Raw genomic sequence first — 19,044 nt, 5'->3', positions numbered from 1 at the left:
CAATGAGGTCATCTGAGGACAGTCTACAAAAGAGGTCATCTGAGGACAGTCTACAACTGAGAGGTCATCTGAGGACAGTCTACAAACTGAGGTCATCTGAGGACAGTCTACAACTGAGGTCATCTGAGGACAGTCTACAATGAGGTCATCTGAGGACAGTCTACAACTGAGGTCATCTGAGGACAGTCTACAACTGAGGTCATCTGAGGACAGTCTACAACTGAGGTCATCTGAGGACAGTCTACAACTGAGGTCATCTGAGGACAGTCTACAACTGAGGTCATCTGAGGACAGTCTACAACTGAGGTCATCTGAGGACAGTCTACAATGAGGTCATCTGAGGACAGTCTACAATTGAGGTCATCTGAGGACAGTCTACAACTGAGGTCATCTGAGGACAGTCTACAACTGAGGTCATCTGAGGACAGTCTACAACTGAGGTCATCTGAGAGGACAGTCTACAACTGAGGTCATTTGAGGACAGTCTACAACTGAGGTCATCTGAGGACAGTCTACAACTGAGGTCATCTGAGGACAGTCTACAACTGAGGTCATTGAGACAGTCTACAACTGAGGTCATCTGAGGACAGTCTACAACTGAGGTCATCTGAGGACAGTCTACAACTGAGGTCATCTGAGGACAGTCTACAACTGAGGTCATCTGAGGACAGTCTACAACTGAGGTCATCTGAGGACAGTCTACAACTGAGGTCATCTGAGGACAGTCTACAACTGAGGTCATCTGAGGACAGTCTACAACTGAGGTCATCTGAGGACAGTCTACAACTGAGGTCATCTGAGGACAGTCTACAACTGAGGTCATCTGAGGACAGTCTACAACTGAGGTCATCTGAGGACAGTCTACAACTGAGGTCATCTGAGGACAGTCTACAACTGAGGTCATCTGAGGACAGTCTACAACTGAGGTCATCTGAGGACAGTCTACAACTGAGGTCATCTGAGGACAGTCTACAACTGAGGTCATCTGAGGACAGTCTACAACTGAGGTCATCTGAGGACAGTCTACAACTGAGGTCATCTGAGGACAGTCTACAACTGAGGTCATCTGAGGACAGTCTACAACTGAGGTCATCTGAGGACAGTCTACAACTGAGGTCATATGAGGACAGTCTACAACTGAGGTCATTTGAGGACAGTCTACAACTGAGGTCATCTGAGGACAGTCTACAACTGAGGTCATCTGAGGACAGTCTACAACTGAGGTCATCTGAGGACAGTCTACAACTGAGGACATCTGAGGACAGTCTACAACTGAGGTCATCTGAGGACAGTCTACAACTGAGGTCATCTGAGGACAGTCTACAACTGAGGTCATCTAAGGACAGTCCACAAATGAGGTCATTTGAGGACAGTCTACAACTGAGGTCATTTGAGGACAGTCTACAACTGAGGTCATCTGAGGACAGTCTACAACTGAGGTCATCTGAGGACAGTCTACAACTGAGGTCATCTGAGGACAGTCTACAACTGAGGTCATCTGAGGACAGTCTACAACTGAGGTCATCTGAGGACAGTCTACAACTGAGGTCATCTGAGGACAGTCTACAACTGAGGTCATTTGAGGACAGTCTACAACTGAGGTCATCTGAGGACAGTCTACAACTGAGGTCATCTGAGGACAGTCTACAACTGAGGTCATATGAGGACAGTCTACAACTGAGGTCCATCTGAGGACAGTCTGAGGACAGTCTACAACTGAGTCATCTGAGGACAGTCAACTGAGGTCATGAGGACAGTCTACAACTGAGGTCATCTGAGGACAGTCTACAACTGAGGTCATCTACAACTGAGGACAGTCTACAATCTGAGGTCATCTGAGGTGTTCTAAGGAATCATCTGAGGACAGTCTACAACTGAGGTCATCTCTACAACTGTGGTCATCTTGAATCTGACATAATACAAACTGAGGTCCATTTGAAACTTGTTTGACATCTGGTACAAATAAAGCAACTGAGGTCATTTGAGAAACAGTCTACATACTGAGGACAGGACATTCTACAGGTCACTGAGGTCATCTGAGGACATACAGTGAGGTTCATACAAAACAACATGTGGTCATCTGAGGACAGTCCTTAATCAAACTGAAAAGTCATTTGAGGATACTGAATTTTATTCAAATGACATGAAAGTCAGTTTAAGTCTAAATGAGGTCATCTGAAAATGTTAATCAGAATGAGGAAAATCTTTTTTAGGTGTCATTTACAAAAGATTTGATGAACTTTATTGGAATAAAGTCTACAAATGAGGTAAAATCTTAAGACAACAAAGAAATTACAAAAAGATTCTTTTGTCTGAGGACCAGTTTATACTGTAATTTAACTGAGGATGCATTAAAAATGGTTATTACAGTAAATCATTTGAGGTCAAAAGAATCTAAAAACAACTTTGCAGGTCAACAAAAACTTTGTCAAACAATTGTCATAATAATCAAAAAAGTGATGTCGTCTGCAGGATATTTGATAAAATACTTTTTGAGGACTTGTCTACAACTGAAAAATGGGACATTTGAGAAAAAAGTTTGAGAAAATGAAAAAAAGTCAAAACAGTTCTCAATTTTGAATATCGTAACTGAATGAGGTAAGCTGATGATGGACAGTCTACAACTGAATCACGTCTGAGGCAAATATTTTTATAAAACTGAGGTCATCTTTATAGGTTTACAACTGATATCAAAAAATGTGTCTGGACAGAACTGTTTTTATTGCAGTACATGAGGTAATCAAATTTAAAGATTTTGTCAAAAAAAACAATTCTACTGTCTTTAAAAATAAAATGTCTATTGAATCTGAGTTCGACAAAAATAGTCAAAATTTGCTCAGACAGTACTGTCAATGAGGAAAAATTGGACAATATTTGCTTAGACACATTGGAATTAAGAAAGACAATTTGAGAAATTTGTCTAGGAACTGAAGAAACCTTAATTTAAATCTGAGGTATTTGAGTCCTACAAACCACATGAGGTCATCTGAGGAAATCATCTACAAAAATGGATTTTAATGGGTCATAAATGTTTGATCTAGGACAGTCAAATGGTGACAATGAGGAATCTGAGGACAACTAAAAACTAGGACATGAACAAAGTCATGTTATATAATCTGATGTGGAAAGTCGAGTTTGAATGAGTCATCTGAGGACATAGTCAAAATTGAACTGAGTCTACAACTGAGGTAATCTTACATTGAGGACAGTCTAAAACTGTTTGGAGTCTTTTCTGACAGAGGACTTTTAAATAAGTCTAAACAAGGTCATTCTGAGATTTAAAGGTCATTTTGTGTTCAAAGTTTTCTGGGAAAAATACAACTGAGGTAAAACTGTTGCTGAGGACAAAAGTCTACAACTGAGAAGTCATTTGAGGACAGTCTACAAAATTGAGTCAGTTTCAGAAGTAAGTACATATCTAAAAAGGTCATCTGATGACAAAAAAAATATGAGGTTACTGAGGTCATCTGAGAACAGTCCCTTAACAACTACATTTCTGAATCAAAATGAGGTCATTTGAGGATTCTACAAATAAATCTAGTCAGATTATGGGACAGTGGAGCTCTACAAACTGAGGTCATCTGAGGAAAATCAGTCTAAAATGAGGTCATCTGAGGAAGTCTACAATGAAGTTAAAATTTTTAATTTTCTGAAAATCAATCATGAGTTTAAAATATGACAAATGCATCTTACAAAAAGGTCAACTGGAGTGGACTGAGGATCATAAAACAACTCTACAAAATCAGTCATCTGATGGACATCTACAACTGAGGTCATGACTTGTGACGTGGTCTACAAAATTTTAAAATATTGTGGATCATTGTGACATGGACAGTCTACAATGAGGTCATCTGAGGACAGTCTAAAAAATAACATCATTTGAGGACAGTTTATGTACATTGAGGACATCTACAACTGGACGGGACATCTTACAAAAAAGGTCAATTTAATTTTCAAACAGTGATTATGAAGTCTCTTTAAGGTCATTGAGGACAGTCTTTAACAATATTATGAGGATCTAATGTTACTGTTCCGGTTAATGGAACTGAGATATGAAAAAGGTCATTGACAGTCGCCTAATTGACTGATTCAGATTGAACATATACTGAGGACAGTCTAAGGATACAAAATCTGTGCGATTAGATCATTTGACAAACACTTAGTGTTAAAAGTCTTTAAATGTATTATGAAATGAGGTCAAAGGTCATCTTGACAAAATGAGGTAAATTGTGGTTTTAAAACAGTCAGTGTACAACGTTTGAGTGGTCAACATGTGACATTCAATTTAGGTCAACTGTGTAGTACGTTATTGAATTATATTCATCTTGATGTAGTGACATCTTCACAACTGAGGTCATTTGAGAAAAATTAAATTTGGTACAAAAACAATTTGTTGTCACAATAAGTGAGGTCTATTGAGGACATTCTAACTGAAAATTGAGGTAATCTTTTACAAATACAAACTGAGGTCATCTGAGGACAGTCTACAACTGAGGTCATAGTGACAAAGGACAGTTAGGACTAACACTTATGTGAGTGGAAATGCGTACTGAGGTGTCTTATGTGTAACTGTGAGGACAGTCTACAACTGAGGTCATCTGAGGACAGTCTACAACTTTAGAGTATGTCATTGAGGAATTCTAATGGTTATTGTTACGTAGACATGTTTAAAAATTTAGTGTTTGGGGACTGAAAGTGATTAAGTCTGGAAAAGACAATTGATTAGGACTGTAGTAGTGACGTTAGTGTTGGTGGACTGTAGTGACGTTAGTGTTGGTGGACTGTAGTGACGTTAGTGTTGGTGGACTGTAGTGACGTTAGTGTTGGTGGACTGTGTAGTGACGTTAGTGTTGGTGGACTGTGTAGTGACGTTAGTGTTGGTGGACTGTAGTGACGTTAGTGTTGGTGGACTGTAGTGACGTTAGTGTTGGTGGACTGTAGCGTGACGTTAGTGTTGGTGGACTGTAGTGACGTTAGTGTTGGTGGACTGTAGTGACGTTAGTGTTGGTGGACTGTAGTGACGTTAGTGTTGGTGGACTGTAGTGACGTTAGTGTTGGTGGACTGTAGTGACGTTAGTGTTGGTGGACTGTAGTGACGTTAGTGTTGGTGGACTGTAGTGACGTTAGTGTTGGTGGACTGTGTAGTGACGTTAGTGTTGGTGGACTGTAGTGACGTTAGTGTTGGTGGACTGTAGTGACGTTAGTGTTGGTGGACTGTAGTGACGTTAGTGTTGGTGGACTGTAGTGACGTTAGTGTTGGTGGACTGTGTAGTGACGTTAGTGTTGGTGGACTGTAGTGACGTTAGTGTTGGTGGACTGTGTAGTGACGTTAGTGTTGGTGGACTGTAGTGACGTTAGTGTTGGTGGACTGTGTAGTGACGTTAGTGTTGGTGGACTGTAGTGACGTTAGTGTTGGTGGACTGTAGTGACGTTAGTGTTGGTGGACTGTAGTGACGTTAGTGTTGGTGGACTGTGTAGTGACGTTAGTGTTGGTGGACTGTAGTGACGTTAGTGTTGGTGGACTGTGTAGTGACGTTAGTGTTGGTGGACTGTAGTGACGTTAGTGTTGGTGGACTGTAGTGACGTTAGTGTTGGTGGACTGTAGTGACGTTAGTGTTGGTGGACTGTAGTGACGTTAGTGTTGGTGGACTGTAGTGACGTTAGTGTTGGTGGACTGTGTAGTGACGTTAGTGTTGGTGGACTGTAGTGACGTTAGTGTTGGTGGACTGTGTAGTGACGTTAGTGTTGGTGGACTGTAGTGACGTTAGTGTTGGTGGACTGTAGTGACGTTAGTGTTGGTGGACTGTAGTGACGTTAGTGTTGGTGGACTGTGTAGTGACGTTAGTGTTGGTGGACTGTGTAGTGACGTTAGTGTTGGTGGACTGTAGTGACGTTAGTGTTGGTGGACTGTAGTGACGTTAGTGTTGGTGGACTGTGAGTGACGTTAGTGTTGGTGGACTGTAGTGACGTTAGTGTTGGTGGACTGTAGTGACGTTAGTGTTGGTGGACTGTAGTGACGTTAGTGTTGGTGGACTGTAGTGACGTTAGTGTTGGTGGACTGTAGTGATGTTAGTGTTGGTGGACTGTAGTGACGTTAGTGTTGGTGGACTGTAGTGACGTTAGTGTTGGTGGACTGTAGTGACGTTAGTGTTGGTGGACTGTAGTGACGTTAGTGTTGGTGGACTGTAGTGACGTTAGTGTTGGTGGACTGTAGTGACGTTAGTGTTGGTGGACTGTAGTGACGTTAGTGTTGGTGGACTGTAGTGACGTTAGTGTTGGTGGACTGTAGTGACGTTAGTGTTGGTGGTGACGTGTTGTGGAGTGACGTTAGTGTTGGTGGACTGTAGTGACGTTAGTGTTGGTGGACTGTAGTGACGACGTTAGTGTTGGTGGACTGTAGTGACGTTAGTGTTGGTGGACTGTGTAGTGACGTTAGTGTTGGTGGACTGTAGTGACGTTAGTGTTGGTGGACTGTGTAGTGACGTTAGTGTTGGTGGACTGTAGTGACGTTAGTGTTGGTGGACTGTAGTGACGTTAGTGTTGGTGGACTGTAGTGACGTTAGTGTTGGTGGACTGTAGTGACGTTAGTGTTGGTGGACTGTAGTGACGTTAGTGTTGGTGGACTGTAGTGACGTTAGTGTTGGTGGACTGTAGTGACGTTAGTGTTGGTGGACTGTGTAGTGACGTTAGTGTTGGTGGACTGTAGTGACGTTAGTGTTGGTGGACTGTAGTGACGTTAGTGTTGGTGGACTGTAGTGACGTTAGTGTTGGTGGACTGTAGTGACGTTAGTGTTGGTGGACTGTAGTGACGTTAGTGTTGGTGGACTGTAGTGACGTTAGTGTTGGTGGACTGTGTAGTGACGTTAGTGTTGGTGGACTGTGTAGTGACGTTAGTGTTGGTGGACTGTGTAGTGACGTTAGTGTTGGTGGACTGTGTAGTGACGTTAGTGTTGGTGGACTGTAGTGACGTTAGTGTTGGTGGACTGTGTAGTGACGTTAGTGTTGGTGGACTGTAGTGACGTTAGTGTTGGTGGACTGTAGTGACGTTAGTGTTGGTGGACTGTAGTGACGTTAGTGTTGGTGGACTGTAGTGACGTTAGTGTTGGTGGACTGTAGTGACGTTAGTGTTGGTGGACTGTAGTGACGTTAGTGTTGGTGGACTGTAGTGACGTTAGTGTTGGTGGACTGTGTAGTGACGTTAGTGTTGGTGGACTGTAGTGACGTTAGTGTTGGTGGACTGTAGTGACGTTAGTGTTGGTGGACTGTAGTGACGTTAGTGTTGGTGGACTGTAGTGACGTTAGTGTTGGTGGACTGTGTAGTGACGTTAGTGTTGGTGGACTGTGTAGTGACGTTAGTGTTGGTGGACTGTAGTGACGTTAGTGTTGGTGGACTGTAGTGACGTTAGTGTTGGTGGACTGTGTAGTGACGTTAGTGTTGGTGGACTGTAGTGACGTTAGTGTTGGTGGACTGTGTAGTGACGTTAGTGTTGGTGGACTGTGTAGTGACGTTAGTGTTGGTGGACTGTAGTGACGTTAGTGTTGGTGGACTGTAGTGACGTTAGTGTTGGTGGACTGTTGTAGTGACGTTAGTGTTGGTGTGTAGTGACGTTAGTGTTGGTGGACTGTAGTGACGTTAGTGTTGGTGGACTGTAGTGACGTTAGTGTTGGTGGACTGTAGTGACGTTAGTGTTGGTGGACTGTAGTGACGTTAGTGTTGGTGGACTGTGTAGTGACGTTAGTGTTGGTGGACTGTAGTGACGTTAGTGTTGGTGGACTGTAGTGACGTTAGTGTTGGTGGACTGTAGTGACGTTAGTGTTGGTGGACTGTAGTGACGTTAGTGTTGGTGGACTGTAGTGACGTTAGTGTTGGTGGACTGTGTAGTGACGTTAGTGTTGGTGGACTGTAGTGACGTTAGTGTTGGTGGACTGTAGTGACGTTAGTGTTGGATGGACGTGTGTGGTGACTGTAGTGACGTTAGTGTTGGTGGACTGTGTAGTGACGTTAGTGTTGGTGGACTGTAGTGACGTTAGTGTTGGTGGACTGTAGTGACGTTAGTGTTGGTGGACTGTAGTGACGTTAGTGTTGGTGGACTGTAGTGACGTTAGTGTTGGTGGACTGTGTAGTGACGTTAGTGTTGGTGGACTGTAGTGACGTTAGTGTTGGTGGACTGTGTAGTGACGTTAGTGTTGGTGGACTGTGTAGTGACGTTAGTGTTGGTGGACTGTAGTGACGTTAGTGTTGGTGGACTGTAGTGACGTTAGTGTTGGTGGACTGTAGTGACGTTAGTGTTGGTGGACTGTGTAGTGACGTTAGTGTTGGTGGACTGTAGTGACGTTAGTGTTGGTGGACTGTAGTGACGTTAGTGTTGGTGGACTGTGTAGTGACGTTAGTGTTGGTGGACTGTGTAGTGACGTTAGTGTTGGTGGACTGTGTAGTGACGTTAGTGTTGGTGGACTGTGTAGTGACGTTAGTGTTGGTGGACTGTAGTGACGTTAGTGTTGGTGGACTGTAGTGACGTTAGTGTTGGTGGACTGTAGTGACGTTAGTGTTGGTGGACTGTGTAGTGACGTTAGTGTTGGTGGACTGTAGTGACGTTAGTGTTGGTGGACTGACTGTAGTGACGTTAGTGTTGGTGGACTGTAGTGACGTTAGTGTTGGTGGACTGTAGTGACGTTAGTGTTGGTGGACTGTAGTGACGTTAGTGTTGGTGGACTGTAGTGACGTTAGTGTTGGTGGACTGTAGTGACGTTAGTGTTGGTGGACTGTAGTGACGTTAGTGTTGGTGGACTGTAGTGACGTTAGTGTTGGTGGACTGTAGTGACGTTAGTGTTGGTGGACTGTAGTGACGTTAGTGTTGGTGGACTGTAGTGACGTTAGTGTTGGTGGACTGTAGTGACGTTAGTGTTGGTGGACTGTAGTGACGTTAGTGTTGGTGGACTGTAGTGACGTTAGTGTGGTTGTGTGACGTATTTGGTGGACTGTGTAGTGACGTTAGTGTTGGTGGACTGTGTAGTGACGTTAGTGTGTTGGTGGACTGTTAGTGACGTTAGTGTTGGTGGACTGTAGTGACGTTAGTGTTGGTGGACTGTAGTGACGTTAGTGTTGGTGGACTGTGTAGTGACGTTAGTGTTGGTGGACTGTAGTGACGTTAGTGTTGGTGGACTGTAGTGACGTTAGTGTTGGTGGATTGTAGTGACGTTAGTGTTGGTGGACTGTAGTGACGTTAGTGTTGGTGGACTGTAGTGACGTTAGTGTTGGTGGACTGTAGTGACGTTAGTGTTGGTGGACTGTAGTGACGTTAGTGTTGGTGGACTGTAGTGACGTTAGTGTTGGTGGACTGTAGTGACGTTAGTGTTGGTGGACTGTAGTGACGTTAGTGTTGGTGGACTGTAGTGACGTTAGTGTTGGTGGACTGTAGTGACGTTAGTGTTGGTGGACTGTAGTGACGTTAGTGTTGGTGGACTGTAGTGACGTTAGTGTTGGTGGACTGTAGTGACGTTAGTGTTGGTGGACTGTAGTGACGTTAGTGTTGGTGGACTGTAGTGACGTTAGTGTTGGTGGACTGTAGTGACGTTAGTGTTGGTGGACTGTAGTGACGTTTAGTGTTGGTGGACTGTAGTGACGTTAGTGTTGGTGGACTGTAGTGACGTTAGTGTTGGTGGACTGTAGTGACGTTAGTGTTGGTGGACTGTAGTGACGTTAGTGTTGGTGGACTGTAGTGACGTTAGTGTTGGTGGACTGTAGTGACGTTAGTGTTGGTGGACTGTAGTGACGTTAGTGTTGGTGGACTGTAGTGACGTTAGTGTTGGTGGACTGTAGTGACGTTAGTGTTGGTGGACTGTAGTGACGTTAGTGTTGGTGGACTGTAGTGACGTTAGTTGGTGGACTGTAGTGACGTTAGTGTTGGTGGACTGTAGTGACGTTAGTGTTGGTGGACTGTGTAGTGACGTTAGTGTTGGTGGACTGTAGTGACGTTAGTGTTGGTGGACTGTAGTGACGTTAGTGTTGGTGGACTGTAGTGACGTTAGTGTTGGTGGACTGTAGTGACGTTAGTGTTGGTGGACTGTAGTGACGTTAGTGTTGGTGGACTGTGTAGTGACGTTAGTGTTGGTGGACTGTAGTGACGTTAGTGTTGGTGGACTGTAGTGACGTTAGTGTTGGTGGACTGTAGTGACGTTAGTGTTGGTGGACTGTAGTGACGTTAGTGTTGGTGGACTGTAGTGACGTTAGTGTTGGTGGACTGTAGTGACGTTAGTGTTGGTGGACTGTAGTGACGTTAGTGTTGGTGGACTGTAGTGACGTTAGTGTTGGTGGACTGGTGACGTAGTGTTGGTGGACTGTAGTGACGTTAGTGTTGGTGGACTGTAGTGACGTTAGTGTTGGTGGACTGTAGTGACGTTAGTGTTGTTGGACTGTAGTGACGTTAGTGTTGGTGGACTGTAGTGACGTTAGTGTTGGTGGACTGTAGTGACGTTAGTGTTGGTGGACTGTAGTGACGTTAGTGTTGGTGGACTGTAGTGACGTTAGTGTTGGTGGACTGTAGTGACGTTAGTGTTGGTGGACTGTGTAGTGACGTTAGTGTTGGTGGACTGTAGTGACGTTAGTGTTGGTGGACTGTAGTGACGTTAGTGTTGGTGGACTGTAGTGACGTTAGTGTTGGTGGACTGTAGTGACGTTAGTGTTGGTGGACTGTAGTGACGTTAGTGTTGGTGGACTGTAGTGACGTTAGTGTTGGTGGACTGTAGTGACGTTAGTGTTGGTGGACTGTAGTGACGTTAGTGTTGGTGGACTGTGTAGTGACGTTAGTGTTGGTGGACTGTGTAGTGACGTTAGTGTTGGTGGACTGTGTAGTGACGTTAGTGTTGGTGGACTGTGTAGTGACGTTAGTGTTGGTGGACTGTAGTGACGTTAGTGTTGGTGGACTGTAGTGACGTTAGTGTTGTGGACTGTAGTGACGTTAGTGTTGGTGGACTGTAGTGACGTTAGTGTTGGTGGACTGTAGTGACGTTAGTGTTGGTGGACTGTAGTGACGTTAGTGTTGGTGGACTGTAGTGACGTTAGTGTTGGTGGACTGTAGTGACGTTAGTGTTGGTGGACTGTAGTGACGTTAGTGTTGGTGGACTGTAGTGACGTTAGTGTTGGTGGACTGTAGTGACGTTAGTGTTGGTGGACTGTAGTGACGTTAGTGTTGGTGGACTGTAGTGACGTTAGTGTTGGTGGACTGTAGTGACGTTAGTGTTGGTGGACTGTGTAGTGACGTTAGTGTTGGTGGACTGTAGTGACGTTAGTGTTGGTGGACTGTAGTGACGTTAGTGTTGGTGGACTGTAGTGACGTTAGTGTTGGTGGACTGTGTAGTGACGTTAGTGTTGGTGGACTGTAGTGACGTTAGTGTTGGTGGACTGTGTAGTGACGTTAGTGTTGGTGGACTGTAGTGACGTTAGTGTTGGTGGACTGTAGTGACGTTAGTGTTGGTGGACTGTAGTGACGTTAGTGTTGGTGGACTGTAGTGACGTTAGTGTTGGTGGACTGTAGTGACGTTAGTGTTGGTGGACTGTAGTGACGTTAGTGTTGGTGGACTGTAGTGACGTTAGTGTTGGTGGACTGTAGTGACGTTAGTGTTGGTGGACTGTGTAGTGACGTTAGTGTTGGTGGACTGTGTAGTGACGTTAGTGTTGGTGGACTGTGTAGTGACGTTAGTGTTGGTGGACTGTGTAGTGACGTTAGTGTTGGTGGACTGTGTAGTGACGTTAGTGTTGGTGGACTGTGTAGTGACGTTAGTGTTGGTGGACTGTGTAGTGACGTTAGTTTTGGTGGACTGTAGTGACGTTAGTGTTGGTGGACTGTAGTGACGTTAGTGTTGGTGGACTGTAGTGAGTGACGTTAGTGTTGGTGGACTGTAGTGACGTAGTTGTAGTTGTTGGTGGACTGTAGTGACGTTAGTGTTGGTGGACTGTAGTGACGTTAGTGTTGGTGGACTGTAGTGACGTTAGTGTTGGTGGACTGTAGTGACGTTAGTGTTGGTGGACTGTAGTGACGTTAGTGTTGGTGGACTGTAGTGACGTTAGTGTTGGTGGACTGTAGTGACGTTAGTGTTGGTGGACTGTAGTGACGTTAGTGTTGGTGGACTGTAGTGACGTTAGTGTTGGTGGACTGTGTAGTGACGTTAGTGTTGGTGGACTGTGTAGTGACGTTAGTGTTGGTGGACTGTGTAGTGACGTTAGTGTTGGTGGACTGTAGTGACGTTAGTGTTGGTGGACTGTAGTGACGTTAGTGTTGGTGGACTGTAGTGACGTTAGTGTTGGTGGACGTGTAGTGACGTTAGTGTGGGGACTGTGTAGTGACGTTAGTGTTGGTGGACTGTGTAGTGACGTTAGTGTGTGGTGGACTGTGTAGTGACGTTAGTGTTGGTGGACTGTAGTGACGTTAGTGTTGGTGGACTGTGTAGTGACGTTAGTGTTGGTGGACTGTAGTGACGTTAGTGTTGGTGGACTGTGTAGTGACGTTAGTGTTGGTGGACTGTGTAGTGACGTTAGTGTTGGTGGACTGTAGTGACGTTAGTGTTGGTGGACTGTGTAGTGACGTTAGTGTTGGTGGACTGTAGTGACGTTAGTGTTGGTGGACTGTAGTGACGTTAGTGTTGGTGGACTGTGTAGTGACGTTAGTGTGTTGGTGGACTGTAGTGACGTTAGTGTTGGTGGACTGTAGTGACGTTAGTGTTGGTGGACTGTAGTGACGTTAGTGTTGGTGGACTGTAGTGACGTTAGTGTTGGTGGACTGTAGTGACGTTAGTGTTGGTGGACTGTAGTGACGTTAGTGTTGGTGGACTGTAGTGACGTTAGTGTTGGTGGACTGTAGTGACGTTAGTGTTGGTGGACTGTAGTGACGTTAGTGTTGGTGGACTGTAGTGACGTTAGTGTTGGTGGACTGTAGTGACGTTAGTGTTGGTGGACTGTAGTGACGTTAGTGTTGGTGGACTGTAGTGACGTTAGTGTTGGTGGACTGTGTAGTGACGTTAGTGTTGGTGGACTGTAGTGACGTTAGTGTTGGTGGACTGTAGTGACGTTAGTGTTGGTGGACTGTAGTGACGTTAGTGTTGGTGGACTGTAGTGACGTTAGTGTTGGTGGACTGTAGTGACGTTAGTGTTGGTGGACTGTAGTGACGTTAGTGTTGGTGGACTGTGTAGTGACGTTAGTGTTGGTGGACTGTGTAGTGACGTTAGTGTTGGTGGACTGTGTAGTGACGTTAGTGTTGGTGGACTGTAGTGACGTTAGTGTTGGTGGACTGTAGTGACGTTAGTGTTGGTGGACTAGTAGTGTTGGGACTGTAGTGCGTTAGTGTTGGTGGACTGTAGTGACGTTAGTGTTGGTGGACTGTGTAGTGACGTTAGTGTTGGTGGACTGTAGTGACGTTAGTGTTGGTGGACTGTAGTGACGTTAGTGTTGGTGGACTGTAGTGACGTTAGTGTTGGTGGACTGTGTAGTGACGTTAGTGTTGGTGGACTGTAGTGACGTTAGTGTTGGTGGACTGTAGTGACGTTAGTGTTGGTGGACTGTAGTGACGTTAGTGTTGGTGGACTGTAGTGACGTTAGTGTTGGTGGACTGTATCTGTGACGTTAGTGTTGGTGGACTGTAGTGACGTTAGTGTTGGTGGACTGTAGTGACGTTAGTGTTGGTGGACTGTAGTGACGTTAGTGTTGGTGGACTGTAGTGACGTTAGTGTTGGTGGACTGTAGTGACGTTAGTGTTGGTGGACTGTGTAGTGACGTTAGTGTTGGTGGACTGTAGTGACGTTAGTGTTGGTGGACTGTAGTGACGTTAGTGTTGGTGGACTGTAGTGACGTTAGTGTTGGTGGACTGTAGTGACGTTAGTGTTGGTGGACTGTAGTGACGTTAGTGTTGGTGGACTGTAGTGACGTTAGTGTTGGTGGACTGTGTAGTGACGTTAGTGTTGGTGGACTGTAGTGACGTTAGTGTTGGTGGACTGTGTAGTGACGTTAGTGTTGGTGGACTGTAGTGACGTTAGTGTTGGTGGACTGTAGTGACGTTAGTGTTGGTGGACTGTAGTGACGTTAGTGTTGGTGGACTGTGTAGTGACGTTAGTGTTGGTGGACTGTAGTGACGTTAGTGTTGGTGGACTGTAGTGACGTTAGTGTTGGTGGACTGTAGTGACGTTAGTGTTGGTGGACTGTAGTGACGTTAGTGTTGGTGGACTGTAGTGACGTTAGTGTTGGTGGACTGTAGTGACGTTAGTGTTGGTGGACTGTAGTGACGTTAGTGTTGGTGGACTGTGTAGTGACGTTAGTGTTGGTGGACTGTAGTGACGTTAGTGTTGGTGGACTGTGTAGTGACGTTAGTGTTGGTGGACTGTAGTGACGTTAGTGTTGGTGGACTGTAGTGACGTTAGTGTTGGTGGACTGTAGTGACGTTAGTGTTGGTGGACTGTGTAGTGACGTTAGTGTAAGTGGACTGTAGTGACGTTAGTGTTGGTGGACTGTAGTGACGTTAGTGTTGGTGGACTGTGTAGTGACGTTAGTGTTGGTGGACTGTGTAGTGACGTAAGTGTTGGTGGACTGTAGTGACGTTAGTGTTGGTGGACTGTGTAGTGACGTTAGTGTTGGTGGACTGTGTAGTGACGTTAGTGTTGGTGGACTGTAGTGACGTTAGTGTTGGTGGACTGTGTAGTGACGTTAGTGTTGGTGGACTGTAGTGACGTTAGTGTTGGTGGACTGTAGTGACGTTAGTGTTGGTGGACTGTAGTGACGTTAGTGTTGGTGGACTGTAGTGACGTTAGTGTTGGTGGACTGTAGTGACGTTAGTGTTGGTGGACTGTAGTGACGTTAGTGTTGGTGGACTGTGTAGTGACGTTAGTGTTGGTGGACTGTAGTGACGTTAGTGTTGGTGGACTGTAGTGACGTTAGTGTTGGTGGACTGTAGTGACGTTAGTGTTGGTGGACTGTAGTGACGTTAGTGTTGGTGGACTGTAGTGACGTTAGTGTTGGTGGACTGTAGTGACGTTAGTGTTGGTGGACTGTAGTGACGTTAGTGTTGGTGGACTGTAGTGACGTTAGTGTTGGTGGACTGTAGTGACGTTAGTGTTGGTGGACTGTAGTGACGTTAGTGTGGGTGGACTGTAGTGACGTTAGTGTTGGTGGACTGTGTAGTGACGTTAGTGTTGGTGGACTGTGTAGTGACGTTAGTGTTGGTGGACTGTAGTGACGTTAGTGTTGGTGGACTGTAGTGACGTTAGTGTTGGTGGACTGTAGTGACGTTAGTGTTGGTGGACTGTAGTGACGTTAGTGTTGGTGGACTGTGTAGTGACGTTAGTGTTGGTGGACTGTAGTGACGTTAGTGTTGGTGGACTGTGTAGTGACGTTAGTGTTGGTGGACTGTAGTGACGTTAGTGTTGGTGGACTGTAGTGACGTTAGTGTTGGTGGACTGTAGTGACGTTAGTGTTGGTGGACTGTAGTGACGTTAGTGTTGGTGGACTGTAGTGACGTTAGTGTTGGTGGACTGTAGTGACGTTAGTGTTGATGGACTGTAGTGACGTTAGTGTTGGTGGACTGTAGTGACGTTAGTGTTGGTGGACTGTAGTGACGTTAGTGTTGGTGGACTGTAGTGACGTTAGTGTTGGTGGACTGTAGTGACGTTAGTGTTGGTGGACTGTGTAGTGACGTTAGTGTTGGTGGACTGTAGGTACCTTATTGTTAGAGGACTGTTGTGACGTAAGAGTCGTTGGACTGTATTTGGTTATCATTTATTTATACACGTCTAATCCAGTGTGTAATCATCTATGGCGTCACCTAGTATTTAACCCTCTTGTCTCCGATTGGCTCTCAACTTCGGGCTACTTTTCATAGCGCATTTTATTTAAAATAGCATTGTTTTTACTGTACAACAGGTAGTTGCTTATTCAAAGTATTAAACAATAGAATATTGGCTCTTTGTTTAGGGACTATATTTTATGGCGGGAAGATATCACTAAACATTTTATGACAGTTAGTTTCCCTGAATAGAGATGAGAAAATGGTCACCACGGTAAAAATATAGAGTTAAAGTCATGGGTTAAATAAGTTCCTCGACGCGTGACTAGCTGTTGTGTATCATATTGATCTGAACTCTCGTTATTTAGTTTTTAAATTTACAAAAAAACGAGAGTTTGATAAACATGATAAACAACAGTCACTTGTTGCGGAACCTGTATTTCCCATTACTAGTTTGTAGCAATGATACCTAAAATTACCAGGTCAATAGATGATTTAACAAATAATAATTAAAAAATACTTTTCGTTTTTTAAGACAAATACTTCGACTGCAAATGACTTTCGTTGATGAGGCCGTGTTTACGTCTATAGGCTATGAACTGTTACAAAAGTTACGGATACATCAACTCATTTTAGACAGCAGATGTGGCGTAACGTGTTCGTTTTGTGATATTTTTGTAGAATGGCTCCCTTGTGACGTCGATCTGTGCGCACGACGGTTTAGACACTTCCCTGCCGCTCCATGTCCGATAGTGCTCGCTGCTCCATAAGCTATTTTGTCTCAACGGCTGCTCACGTAGTATGAACAGCGGACTTAGGGCTTCCTGGTGTTTTTGATTACTTTTTCATTTGTCTGTTTTACGCACCCTCTTAGACTGTCGGGACAGTCTGCTGGAACGAAAAACCTCTCTCATTAGCAAGCCATGTACACCCTGCTCCGTTGAAGCCTATTACTCCCCCAGGGCCCTTAAACGCTTGGAATTCATTGCTAATTGACCCAGAATTAATATTGAGTGATCGTAATCACTAGCACGTTTGAAACATTGCTGAGCATGAGATACGGCTGGTGGTGACTTGGCTTCCGGTACGTTACAATACAACCAAAATCTTCATCGAATCCTGTTCAGTTATAAATATAGGAAAGCACATGTCGTTTCAAACACTTTCCAGATCTAAATAACACGATCGCTTTTTTTGCGCTTTGTGGATTTGTATGCAGACCGAATGCACTTGCCCCTATCATATGTTAAATCATGTGTACTTGCATTCCTTCTATCTTTTTTCTCTGCAAGGACCTACTTTTTATATTATCGACAGATCCGAATGTCAATTTTGTATAAAGTGCCCTCGTTAATAAAATGGCGATTGATTTTTAAACGATTTAAGTTTCATCCCATTTAAACGTATAAACAAACGAGGAAATGACGTGAGAATATGTGTACGAAAACGCATGCATGAGGCCAATGACGTTAACAATGCTAATCTTTGAATCACTTATTGAAATTTTGCAAAAAATGGTATCATTTATATCCGCTTGCCCATTGCAAGACTTTTTGGTCATATCTTTTCCATATTATGTCACTACCTGTAACACTAATTTGTCATAGAATGCTTGCACTCAACCAACACAAGTTGTTTTCGTTTCTTATCAAACACTCTGAATAAGAAAATTTTTGGCATGTGACTTTCCTTTTATGCAAGTCTCTCTTCTGCCCCCACCAAACAAATATTCTTGTCATGTTGTCGAAAACAAAATTGAAAAGTCATTCCCAATTCAGTTCGAGGACAGTTTCTAAGCTTGCACTGACGTCACTTCCGTTTGGTGTCGTCTGCAAACGCCATTTTCCTACACCTCGCAGTGTCAGTGACTTTCGCACGTCATTTTATAGATTCCCTTCTTTACAGTCTATTTATATCTCTCTGACGTAAGGCATTTTATGTCATTTTCTGGTCAATGACATTCCTGTTATTAAGCGCTATTCATATCGTTAACAAATCATAAAAAAGTATATGAATATCCCAAGGTTTTAAACACCCACATCGACGAGCAGACGAGTCGCTATTGTCAGTAACAAGAGAGTCACAAAGTCGTACCTCTGATGGTAAAGTGAACTGACTCATTCCACCCGGCTTCAAAGATTTTTTTTATGGTACGACAAAATACTTATCTCTGACACTTGTGACCGTAAATTTAAATTTTTAAATGATTCGTCGATTTTCGAACGGATTTGTGAAAGTCAACGCGGCCTTTTGATCGCGGTTTTATACAATTAGATATAATACAGGAAGACCATAACATTTATCATTGGTATCGCGCTTATTCACACTGCCGTGAAACATCGCAATTTTTTTAGATTTTCTATAAAACACCTCACTAGAGTAACCGCGTCACCTTTTCAATGTAGACTCGTATGGGTTATAAGGTTCCCTTACTAACTTGTATTCCTACCCAAATTCAAGGAATCGTCCTCGCAAATGGCATCTTATCTGAAATGTAAATATGACGTAATGGTTTTAAACGCTGTTGTGATCTAGATGCTGGTAGAAAAAGCGAACTACCCCGCATTTGTTCTAACGCCGAAGCCAAATATTGTTTTGTTATCGTTTCAATGGAAAATAATTCTACTACTAAAGTTTAAAATACTGAATATTTAAGATTTGTTTACGTAACGTGTGTTATCCGGTTTCGCTTCTTATTATCTATTTATTTGTATGAAAATAATGATAAAACATGTCAAGCACATAGTAAACGGTTATACAAATTTCCATTTCCCCGCTTTACTTATAAAAACTAGTATAGTATAATTCAAATGTTGGTGGTGTTTTGCAGATTTGATTTGGAAGGAGTATTCAACGTAATTGATGTTATGACTGAATTGTAATTAATGACAATCAAAATTAACAAAACGGAAATTCAAATCAACAATAGCTTATAACTATATGTCAATATTACCATCATTTTTATTTGAAAGAAATTTTCAATGAATATCGGCTTGCTCAAACAGATCCCTTCGCCTTTCAAACGGGAGCACAAAATTGTATTTTATTACATGGATGAGAACTGCAAACACGATCTGCACCTACATTTCATATATATATGTAAGAGTATTGAATGGAAACCAATATAAAGTTCACACCTGGACGTCATATTTGAGAGGGTATTCTAAAATCGTTTAGGCAGAGCCTAGTGTCAATATACCATGAAGGGAACCAGACAATTATTCTGTGTATATCAAACACCGGTAGAAATTGTGAACGTATACGAATGCACCTTTTTAT

The 19,044-nt window shown here is 43.8% G+C and overlaps 1 protein-coding gene across 2 annotated transcripts in view; it reads left to right on the top strand.

Moving 5' to 3' along the window:
• LOC138330222 (signal peptide, CUB and EGF-like domain-containing protein 1) overlaps positions 1 to 19,044 on the top strand; it is a 97,445-nt gene that overhangs the window by 24,962 nt on the left and 53,439 nt on the right. The gene's annotated exons all lie outside the window — the stretch shown is intronic.

This window comes from Argopecten irradians, chromosome 8, assembly GCF_041381155.1.
Source record: "Argopecten irradians isolate NY chromosome 8, Ai_NY, whole genome shotgun sequence".
Taxonomy (NCBI): Eukaryota; Metazoa; Mollusca; class Bivalvia; order Pectinida; family Pectinidae; genus Argopecten; species Argopecten irradians.
The sequence above is the reverse complement of the archived record's forward strand: the minus strand, read 5'-3'. Positions and strand labels throughout refer to the sequence as shown.